Genomic DNA, 10699 nt, shown 5'->3' with positions numbered 1-10699 from the left:
TTTTGCATACAATAATTTTTCGAAATCATAATAAAATAAGCTTGTTTTGACAGGCAGAAAAAAATTAACATTATTATAATCTTTTCCTCATCTGGTACTGGTGCACGCAATCTGCACCACAGATCTTGGAAATCTATTTTATTTCCAGGATCTGTGGGAGCTTGTGGGTGCACAGACCCGGGGCTGGGTGGGCACTCCCACTTTGGAGGTGACGCGTACAATAATTAAGATCTCCTTTTCAGCATCGCTGTCACCCAAAGACCCCATATTTATTGGTGAGCCTATGTTCTGTCACTTAAAGACCCCTTTTTTGATCTGTCACCCAAAGACCCTTATTTTTTCCATTTTCCAGCAACGAGTTATCTATCACTGATCTTGTTGTTTCTTTTAAATTGAAGTCAAGATAATGTATGATTTGCATAAAGATTACCGGTACATTCCTACGGTATATATTTAAATGTTAGTTTTCATATGATCGCATAGCCTAGCCAAACAAAATGAGGTAAAACGAAGAAAATTGCTATTACAGTGCCTACAATGCGTATTTTAGCTCGTATTATTATCATGATCATTGGCGCAGCTTCACGCACCTGGGTCGTTCAAACAAGACGTAAGACGAATTTTGAAATACACACGGTCTATACGTTTTAACGTCTTAAAAGACGTAAGACGAATATGCACACAGTTTAAACCGCACTGATTCAATACACACGCGGAACTCGGAATAAAACCGGAGCTATAGAGATCTTCGGATTTATTATATAAAACCTTAAATTTTACTGTAATTAGAACACTGTAGGCTTTAAAAAGTCTTACACGTGGTATTTAGTACACCACTGGCCAATACAATCATGCAAAAAGTAGAAATTCGACAAAAATTGAGGGCGTCACTGTGGAGCAAATCACACATTATGACTTAAAAAATCATATTCTTACATATCACCCAATGCCCCTCCAAACGGTCTGTCTCTCACACAATGACACCATAATTTTGTATATTTTGCTCTGCACCGAATGCCAAAATAAATTCATGCTCTCACCATTGACCCCCCCCCATTTATATATAGGGCCTATATGTGTATTGTTCTCACCGAATGCCACTTTATATTGTGAAAATGTCACACTCTAAATTCGTACTATTCCCTTGTTTGATATAACCCTACACTCGTCCAATTTTGATCCCGTCGTTTTGATGAGAATTCATTTTGATTAGGTTTAGGCTTATTATCACTTTGGCCCGACAATCTTATCAAACTGATTAGTTTCCGTTAAAACTAGTAACTATTCACATTGACAAGATTTCTAAGGCATAACTACACAATACCCACCACACCATGGGCACAGCCCTGAGCTGCTTCAAAGGGAATAGCCCCCTCAATTTGATATTTTCTTGTATTTTGACAAATAATCCCCTATAGTCACATCATAATTTCTTTTTACATTTTGGTTCTTGGACAAATGTCTTCAACGAAGCGCCATCTATCTAGTAGTTGGACAAATAATCCCCTACAGTCACGACATGGCTTTTGGGATTTTGGTATTTGGACAAATAATTTCAGACAGAGAGGGTGTGTTGGTTGAAAACAGCCCGACGGTGTTGGTCGGCGTAGACGCAGTGTCTTCAACGAAGCGCCATCTATCTAGTAGTTGGACAAATAATCCCCTACAGTCACGACATGGCTTTTTGGATTCTGGTATTTGGACAAATAATTTCAGACAGAGAGGGCGTGTTGGTTGAAAACAGCCCGACGGTGTTGGTCGGCGTAGACTCAGTTGAAAACTCATTATTTGAGTACGTCCAAGGTTGCACACCATGGGCCATTAACCAAGTGCGTCCATGTCCAAATATAGGATATGCACGCAATTCTTGGTTTTATGTTGGCGCAGTCGGCGCAGACGTAGTTCTGAATTCGATAGAGGGCTTATAGGTCTTGGTTTTATGTTGGCGCAGTCGGCGTAGACGTAGTTCTGAATTCGATATGGGGCTTTGAAAACAGCATGCTTCTTAACAGGACATAGACACACTTGCGTGTAGGTCTTGGTTTTATGTTGGCGCAGTCGGCGCAGACGTAGTTCTCAATTCGATAGAGGGCTTATAGGTCTTGGTTTTATGTTGGCGCAGTCGGCGTAGACGTAGTTCTGAATTCGATATGGGGCTTTGAAAACAGCATGCTTCTTAACAGGACATAGACACACTTGCGTAAACACAATGCACGACTAAACATAATGTATGAGGGAATGCCTCGTTCTAACAAGAAAGCCCGACTGCGCGTTGGGACGAGAGACCTTATTTTTTGTAGTAGGCCTATATTTAGAATCAATCGTATCAAATTTTTACTTGAGTTGTAAAACCATAAAAAGAGTCTCAATCAGTCTCATTAATTTTTATGTCATGCTGTTTGTTGGTATAAGAAAATATGTAATAGTAAGTGCAATGCATCGCAACAAGACCAAAGTCATATAATTTGGATTCTATTATTTTTTAGAATGTAGTTCAGCCATCAATTCGCGGGAGAATTTTCCCAATTTTAACGTGATAAAATGGACTTTACAATCCATACCCGATGACCCCCCCCCCTTTTTTTTTTTTAGTTGCGGCAACCCAATGAACCCCTTTCTTTGGTTGCGGCTACCCATAACCCCCTTTTTTCTATAATAGCATCATCTAAATGCAACTAAACAATGCAGAAACTGTCCAATTTTGCTTCATTTTTTCACAATTATGCCGAAAGTTTCAAAATTTTGCTACATTTTGTCACAATTTTCTACCCGATGACCCTTTCTTTAAATCTTATACTCGATGACCCCCCTTTTTTATTTTGTTTGTACCCAATGACCCCCGTAGTTTTAAAAATAACGCTTTGTACCCGATATGCCCCTACTTCGCGACTCCGGTAGGCACATACCCGTCACTTCCAAAATTGAGTGCCCCCCCCTCCCCGAGGTTCAAGTTGGATATGGTATACAAATGTGACTCAAAGACAGAGATATACCATATACACAATTATTGTTTAATTCTTGATGGTTTATTGATAGTAATAACAAAATATACTTACAAAATTGGATGCAAATATAAGTGAGATGATTGTAGTCATACAGTTATAACAAGATTAGAATGTACACGAATTTGTTTGCCTTAATGGTAAGCATGGCTATGTGTCATTCTTTTGGAAATATGCAAGCTTCATAAGCATGTAATTGAAGATTCCGCATGTTTTGAAGGTGATAATGATACTTTTTTGATAATTTTGGCTATGGAGCACGGGCCCAAAACGGGGAGGCTGTATATTGCACGTCCCACGGCTGGTATACCAGAGGATGATTTAAGCACTTCCCAGCAAGTCTTGCGGTTAGCATAGCTGTGGGGGTGAACATGACACCACTGCCCGCCCACTGCATACACACGTACACGTGCATGGTTAAATTTGAATTTGGACAGATATATTTACAATAAAAACACCTTCAAAAAGTTGGCCGATTTCACATTTTATGTTATCTTATCTACAGAAGGTGTGATTTATCCTTCGTGCATACATCACTTTACATCTGAAATCGACCAAGTAATAATGACACACGGACAATTCTTAAACAACATCTTTTGCACAGAGTTCAATGGGATTTGAAAAATATAGTGGCAGTTGAAACTCAGAGGATGATTTTTAAAAGCACTTCCCAGCAAGTCTTGCGGTTAGCACAGCTGTGTGAGTGAACATGACACCACTGCCCGCCCACTGCATACACATGTGCATGGTTAAATTTGAATTTGGACAGATATATTTACAATAAAAACACCTTCAAAAAGTTGGTCGATTTCACATTTTATGTTATCTACAGAAGGTGTGAATTATCCTTCATGCATACATCACTTTAGATCTGAAATCGACCAAGTAATAATGACACACGGGCAATTCTAAAACAACATCTTTTGCACAGAGTTCAATGGGATTTGAAAAGTAAAGTGGCAGTTGAAACTCTAGTGATAACACTTTTACAATGCATCATGGGGCTTCCTTAAATCATCCTCTGGTTGAAACGCTAGTGATAACACTTTTACAGTGCATGATGGGGCTTCCTTAAATCATCCTCTGGGCTGGTACGTTCAATCTCAGCCCATTGTCATTTTGACAATTCAACAGGAAGGCCTGTTTCCATTGCTACATTCTTGATGTCTTATATTAAACGAAAGTACGATTGCCGGATTCCGAATGATATTGTTGATTGTAACACATAATAAGTTCTATATGTTAAAGCTTTGTTTTACATTACCTAATTACAATTGGGTGAACAATGTGTTCGTATGTTTACTGCGCTCTGTACAAAATAGAAGAATAACATTACATAAAACCTCCACCACTAAATACTTACAAATTAATACATGAAGAAAATAATATTTAAACTGGACTACTGCCTAACATTTTGTGTCTTGAGCTGTTTAAGGTGGTTATGCAGGCATTATAAAAGTGCTCTAAACAGATTAATTGAGTAGACCAAAGTACACTGATCAATATGCCTTTTCTTTGGAATCAATCGGACATAGGCCTACGGTTTTCAAAATACATCAATTTATATTTTCTTTGTATCGTATTGTCTTTATCAATAATCAATCAAGTCAATAAGCTAAAATGACTGGAGAAGCTCATTAACATATAATTTTTGCCAATATTTTGCTAAAATCCATGCATAAATGTTCGGGGTACTTTTATTTTGCATAAATTTGCCCTGAAACTTGGTCAAAGTGTTTCTAATATGTTTTAATGTATTATATAGTGAAGGCCAAGTTCAATAATAAACAACCTGTTTTACATCCGACTTATTCAAAACAAGGTGGAGGAAAGGGCATTTTATTTTTAGAGCAGAATCGTGAATACCCATAATTATAGTTATTCTAGCATACACTATGTCTGCACAAAAGAGGAGAAATCTTTTTATTTGTTATACTGACATATAGGACCCCCTTATTTATGGGTACATGCCACAAAATAACTTTCCATAGACTTTACGTGCAAAATAGGGGTCACGTTTTAGGCTATAAGTCGAGTTACGTCTTACTTTGAAATATATATTTGATATCATCTTAATCAGAACAAAATTCTGCATAACATATCTGAAAATGACACCATATTTTAGGTCTACTTTTTGAGAAAAATAGCGCTATATAAAAAGACCCGATTTTCCCTTGTTTACGTCCGACTGCTAACCGCGTTTTGACCTCGTGTGTTCATGCGCTCATCATCGTAAACATCACTCAAATTTTCGCGTTTTCTGTTCAAATTAGTAGAGATCACATTCACAAGTTCTAGCAAAACACGATTTGCAACACTAAAATTGTTAATATTGTACCGATTTTGCACATTTTTTATGCAAAGTTGGGACTATAGTCGTGATAAACTTTTACCGGAAACCGCTTCACACGCGGATTTAGTGGCATGCACCCTTATCGCAAAACATTCCTAAAGTGTTTCTAGTTTATTAGCAAGGCTATAGGAAGAATATTTGTTTTGTTAAAATAACTGACTTTCACAAAATACAAATTTAATTGAAGAAACCTCAACAAAGGAAACAAAGAAGACGTGAAACATGTTAATTTTGTTTATTTGGCCTAACTTAAGGGCTATATGTTTTACATCCTACAGCATTATCGTTGCTCAACAATGTAAAAACAATGTAACATTCCTAAAACATTTTTTGAAAACTTGGTACAAATCATTCTAAACAGAATGTTATTTTGGAGTTGCAAAAATATTTTGAAAAACATGTTTGTCCAAGTATTTACAATCACGTTTTTAAAATGTTTTCACGACCTTTATATAACGCGACATTTAAATGTTATTAAAATGTTTTACGTTTTTATAACATTCCAAAAACATTTTTGAAAACTTGGTACAAATCATTCTAAACAGAATGTTATTTTGGAGTTGAAAAATATTTTGAAAAAAAAAATGTTTGTCGAAGTATTTACAATCACGTTTTAAAATGTTTTCACGACCTTTATATAATGCGACATTGAAATGTTATTAAAATGTTTTACGTTCTTATAACATTCCAAAAACATTTTTGAAAACTTTGTACAAATCATTCTAAACATAATGTTATTTTGGAGTTGAAAAATATTTTGAAAACGATGTTTGCTCCAAATATTTCGTTTTTATAAATATTTACAAATGAAGGTAAAATGTTTCTAGTAAATGGTTGAAATTTTAAACAGGGTCAGTCCATATCAAATCAACCAATTTCTGAAAAGTTCCCAGGTGACCCTCTCAGATTTTGATGAAATTCCATCAGAATATTCTTTTGTGGCCACAATGAACCCATACAAAATTTGGCTTCATAGGCCATGTCGTTTTTGAGAAATGGCCCTTTGAATTTTGGCCCGGACCCCCCCCTTTTGGCACTCGCGAGTGTCATTGGTGATTTTTACCAACTTTGGTGGCTCATAACTTCTTGTTCTGAACAGATATAAAGCTGCAATCTTGGATTCTAGCTAACCTTATGTCATATTTTCATATTATGTCATAAATTTCAGATATCTGCTTTCCTCAACCGCAAGTGTGATTTTGTCATTTTGGGGGTCCCCTGGTGTCAAAAATATGTGGTCATATGACTCAAATGTCATACATACATTGTCTATAGGTACATATCTAAGCCCACAAGCAAGTTTGAGCAAATCAAACCATTAATGGAGGAATGGGCGGTATACGAAGTTGGGTTCGGGTGAAAATTTGCTGGAGACCCCCCCCCTCTTTCAGACCAATGGTTGACCATGTTGACAGTTGAAACATGAATTGAAATTTACAGCCCTGAAACATACTTATGAGACCTACCTAGAAACAGCTTTGGTACTCAACTCCATCATAGTTAGATGGCAGCTTGAAAATAGGGTGGAAAACCTACTATTTCTTGTCTAAGGGTGTTGAATTCAGCAACCATGACAACAAAATCAGCAAAATTTGACCAAGTTTTTTCACAAGTGTCATATGAAATTTGTTCTGGGTGTGTTTTAGAGGCTAATAAACACATCTAGAGTGGTCTGTAATGTACGACCCAAAAATATGCACATATACTAAGTAAAATTTTGCATATTTTGTTGCCATGGTTGCCGAATTCAACACCCTTAAACAAGAAATTACAGGTTTTTCTCCCTATTTTCAAGAGCCATCTAACTATGATGGAGTTGAGTACCAAAGCTGAATTTTTGTTTCTAGGTAGGTCTCATAAGTATGTTTCAGATCTGTAAATTTCTATTCATGTTTGCTCCAAATATTTCGTTTTTATAAATATTTACAAATGAAGGTAAAATGTTTCTAGTAAATGGTTGAAATTTTAAATGTTTTTGCTTCCTAAGACTATGAATTTATTATCAATATCATGCCTTATACTCTGTTTGACCAAACTTCCTATTCAATCATGAGATGGAAATTTGTTTTTTAAGATGTATCCGGGAGTTGTATAACACTTTCAATTTTCATTTCATCACGCTCTAAAACAAACGATTTCTTATGTATTACTTTGTTTCGTGATGAAAATCGTGATGTTTTATTTCATCACTCACGAAAAATTGATTTCTTATGTATTACTTTGTTTCGTGATGAAAACCGTGATGTTTTATTTCATCATCACGCTCTAAAACAAACGATTTCTTATGCATTATATTTGTTTTGTGATGAAAATCGTGATGTTTTATTTCATTTTTAAGAAAAAATCTTATTAAAACAGTATGTTGTTTAGAAAAAAAAAAGAAAGTGATGATGATGATGATGATGATGATGATGATGATGATGATGATAATAATGATGATAATGTCTCCAAAAGTGTCCCGGTTTTTTTTCTTGCCCTAAATCGTGCGTATATATCGCATACTGCAGTTACTGTCCGTTTTCCTATACACAATACACAGTGCTCTTTCCCATTGACGCGTGACCTTTACAAATAGCCCTACGTTAACAGTATGGGGATATGACTAGTTAACGTCGCTGTGTAAAAAATAACCGGCCAATATTAAAAGTACTCTTCTAAAGTTCTAGAAAATATAGTTTTTTAACATGTCCTAAATTTTAGCTAATTTAGATGTTTGGAAATATTCGTACTTTGGTGTTTTAGTTAATGTTATAGGTAATAGTACATTGCCTAGTTAACGTCGCTGTGTGAAAAATAACCGGCCAATATTAAAAGTACTCTTCTAAAATTCTAGACAATATAGTTTTGTAACATGTCCTAAATTTTTAGCTAATTTAGGTGTTTGGAGAGGGTCGTACTTTTGTGTTTTAGGAAGGACATGTAAACGACAGATAACACCAAAAATATGAAGAAATTATTTCCAAACCGTGTTAAGTCAAAAATCATTATGTTGCTCATTTTCAAGAATGCTGGTTTACAAAAAGCACGCCATTGTCTGATTTCGTGAACAAAGCCACACATAACATTGTTTCCTTTCGTTTCCTTTATAATCGGTTACCCAACTGAAGCTATGAATACCAGCTTTATTGTGATATCGCACATGAAAACAGTCACTTGTGCACAACCAGAGAAGATCCGATTTAATCAGTTGAGCTGTTTCAATGAGTGTTATCTTGGTTTAATAGCTTTTAATGGGGTTAAGTCCTGCAAAGGTCGAGATGAATTCTACTGTAGACATGACTGCATCATGGTATGTATCAATAATCAGTCCCGCGACGGTCTCCGCTAACTAGCTACTAACTTGGGTTATGGGCGCTGATTTTCATGTTCACTGTCACTTACTCATCAGCGAAGTACGACCCTTTGTCAATCACCTTCAGTACCCCATTTCGGCATACTATATAAGAAACTCATCATGATGATCGAACAGAGAGTACTTTAAATGTAGCTTGTACCGTTTTCGTGTGGCATTCTTCAGAAGTGAGCGGTCCGTTTACCAAAATTTTCGGTCAAATCTCCATTCAATTAACACGGGAGTTGGCTAGCTATGCCTTGCCCTCACTCACTATTTTACCAAAGTACCAAATTTCTGAACATCTAACCTATAGCTGTAATTTTAGGTCATGTACTTTTAATATTGGCCGGTTAACCCTAACCCTAACCCTACCACAATATACTGCCGGCCATTTTGAAAAAGTCCACTGAACCAATGTAGATACATTTTATGCAAAAACCCGGCAAAAAAGCTTTCCGGATTCGGTTTCAGCAGCCAAAATGGCTATAGAATCCACTCGTCTAATAAATGATTTGCAAAAAATGCTATCATTTGCCCAGGTACGGTATTGTGCAAAATTTTACTAAACAGCAGAGTAAAATCTTTCCCTTACTCAACACCGGGTAATTTTACTCAATTCATGTGATGTTTGGTTTAAAATGTGATTTTTGATCAAAAAATTAGTTTTTGGTCTAAAATGTGCTTTTTGATCAATAATTTGATTTTTTTGTTGGTCAAAAATCAAAAATGTGACTTTTGGTCAAAATTAATGTGATTTTTGGGTTGGAAGGTGTTTTTGGTCAAAAATGTATTTTTTTTGTATGTATGATTTGTTTTCCTTTTCTAAAACATCTTGTTTTAAAATTGGGAAACAAATGATAATGACGTAGATATTCATTTGTTTTATACACATTACCCACCTAAAAAATGCGGACAGTCCTATATTGCATAATATGTATTTCGATTGAACATCTGCATTTTGTACCATTCAAAGAACAGTAGTTTTAGCTAGTAGTAACTATACAGTTAATATTGATGAGAATTTCAATAATATGATATTGGAATTAAATTCATAGTCCCTCTTTAAAAATAAAATGTTATCAATTTCAGACAATTGAGGCCCGATTTAAGGGGGTACTACACCCTGGCCAATTTTGTACCTATTTTTTTTTTTTTTTCAAAAATTATAGCGTATTGGTGAAAAGTAAGACATGTATATTATAGGGGCAAGGATTACAACTACTGCACTGAAAATTCAGCAACTCAAGCCAAGTAGTTATTGATTTATTGATCAAATATTGGGGTTCCCTCATTTTTGACTGTAACTCCACAACTGTTGTCTGTGCTGAAATAAAATTTCCAGTGCAGTAGTTGTAGTCCTTGCCCCTGTAATATACATATCTTACTTGTCACCAATGCGCTATAATTTTGGAGAAAATGCAAAAATAGGCACAAATTGGCCAGGGGTAGTAATTCTTAAGGAAAGTTAAAAATGAGAAAGAATCCTCACTTTGCAGTTTTTTATGTTTCTTATTATTTTGTGATGATAAAAGTAAGGATATTTTAACACTTTAGAAATTTCTCGTTTGTTATGTTTCTTATTACTTTGTGAGGAAAAGTAAGGAATTTTTGTATTACTTTGAAATTTTTCACTTGTTATCATCATGTTTTGTGATGACAACAGTGAGAATTATTTTCATCATTTCGCCAACTTCTCATTTGTTATGTTTAACGTTTCTTATTATTTTGTGAGGAAAAAGTGAGGATTTTTTTATCACTTTGGAATGTTTTCATTTGTTATATTTCTTATTATTTTGTGATGAAAAAGTTGTTCATTACGACGCCAATTTTTCATTCATTTTTTAAAATTATTTTGTGATGAGATACGTGAGGATTTCTATCACATTCGAAATATAATTAGATATGGCACGATTTGGGGGAGAAATGTTGGCACCTATTTTTTGGACATCATAATAATTCATCACTTTTTTCATCACTTTGAAAACAATATTACAAAATGCAATCAAACAA

The sequence above is a fragment of the Amphiura filiformis genome, unplaced genomic scaffold, assembly GCF_039555335.1.
Source record: "Amphiura filiformis unplaced genomic scaffold, Afil_fr2py scaffold_29, whole genome shotgun sequence".
NCBI classification, from domain to species: domain Eukaryota; kingdom Metazoa; phylum Echinodermata; class Ophiuroidea; order Amphilepidida; family Amphiuridae; genus Amphiura; species Amphiura filiformis.
This window is presented reverse-complemented; position numbering follows the sequence as displayed.